Source organism: Halyomorpha halys, unplaced genomic scaffold, assembly GCF_000696795.3.
Source record: "Halyomorpha halys isolate HHAL.00 unplaced genomic scaffold, Hhal_1.1 Scaffold667.1, whole genome shotgun sequence".
Classification (NCBI taxonomy): Eukaryota; Metazoa; Arthropoda; class Insecta; order Hemiptera; family Pentatomidae; genus Halyomorpha; species Halyomorpha halys.
Genome location: NW_027114120.1, coordinates 290,783 through 292,389, shown reverse-complemented (window position 1 = coordinate 292,389; position 1,607 = coordinate 290,783). Strand labels below are relative to the sequence as shown.

The window sequence follows — 1,607 nt, the reverse complement described above, 5'->3', positions numbered from 1 at the left end:
TTTTTTAACGAAATTTTATTATTTCATGTATATGTATAAATAATTGACTCATTATTTGGAGAAGAATGATTGAATAGCAGTTTTATCAAATATCATTCTATATTTCTCTTACGCATGTGGAAATGTATTTTCCTCAAATCTCTGTATTTTGAAAACGATTTAACAGATTTGTTCAAAAATATGTGCAAAGTAGTGTGGTGGATTAGTGTAAATTGGGTCCAATATTAATTTCAGCTAATTCCATCCACTGCATTCGCTTACGCACGCACAAACATATATTGCTTGGAACATAAATAATTTGAAAAAAGCTCATCTGATAATTGTCCAATGTTGTAGAGAAGTTGGAGATTAGCGTATGCATGATCTGGTATAAAATTTTATCAAATTTCTACACTGCTTTTGTTTTTCGTGCGAAAAAGTAAATTTTCAATTATTCAGTCCATATTTGAAAATGGATACTATACACTATCTCAAGAACTACTAGATCTTTTAACATTTTATTTTTTCGGTATCAATAGCTTTAAAACATAGAAAACGGCAATAAAATATTTTTTCTTATGTCCGCATGTATACCAGTAATTTTTTTTTTCTATTTTCGGATGCGACCATCTTAAATCACGAGATTGGTTGCTCAAGTGCATACTGTACTGGAGGTTTAGATTTGTTTCTAGGATACTCTCAGACATTTTCCTAAGAAATAGGGTTTTAGAACAAGCTTTATGAGTACATCGACGTTACGAGGATATATGGTACTTGTTGATAAAAGGTCCTACCCAGTCAAGACGAACAGAAATTAAAGTTGAGAATTAGATCTGCTCACTCTTATAAACAAATACCGCAATAGCAACTAATTTGGTCATTTTCTTGTTAATTTAACAGTTTATATGGTGTCTTTAGTCATATCATAATATAAGACAATGTGATTCTTATTCGTTTAATAATAGCAATGAATTACAGGTCCTAACGGTATAATTGACTACAACATCGATTACAATACTAAGCGGCTGTCGGTGAGTACCCCACTCACACTGGAGGAAGTAAAGGTGATGCTCCAGAAGGTAGGAAAAGAAGTCACTACTGAGGAGGCATCTTAGACGGTCTCGTAAAGATGGTAAAAACATGAGCTTCATTTGTCATCGCCTCAATAAAATAAAAAAATAAACATCAATGATTAAAGTTTTTCATTTTAATTAAAAGTAGTGGGTACGTTCCAAAAACATTTTAGTCATTAAATAAAATATAGAACATTATATAAACTAATAGTACAGGTTGCGATATCGGAAATACAATATGAAATTACCTAGAAATGTTAAAATTCCTAAATGTAATAAGTATACATTTATTATTCTTTTTAGAAGAAATTACAACTCTGTAATTAGTGCAACGCTAGAAAGTAGGTACTATTCTGCACTTTTATAATTATTAAAAGTTTGATATATAAATTTTGATACATTTTGATGATAAACCTACTCTTTCCTTCGGAAGTATTTCTTCATCGAAAAATTAAATTAATTTTGTCTTTAATACATTACTTTAAATTACAAAACTGTAAATACATTTATAATTGCTATAATTATTAATTAAGATTCAAGATTTAAAACTTTTAG

General features: G+C 29.2%; 1 long non-coding RNA gene across 1 annotated transcript in view; it reads left to right on the top strand.

The window, feature by feature from the left end:
- LOC112210839 (uncharacterized) overlaps positions 1-1,168 on the top strand; it is a 6,950-nt gene extending 5,782 nt beyond the window's left edge. Inside the window, exon 4 of the long non-coding RNA XR_010844497.1 lies at positions 958-1,168. This is a non-coding gene — a long non-coding RNA (uncharacterized lncRNA). The remainder of the gene's footprint in view (positions 1-957) is intronic.
- The last annotated feature ends 439 nt before the right edge of the window (positions 1,169-1,607 follow it).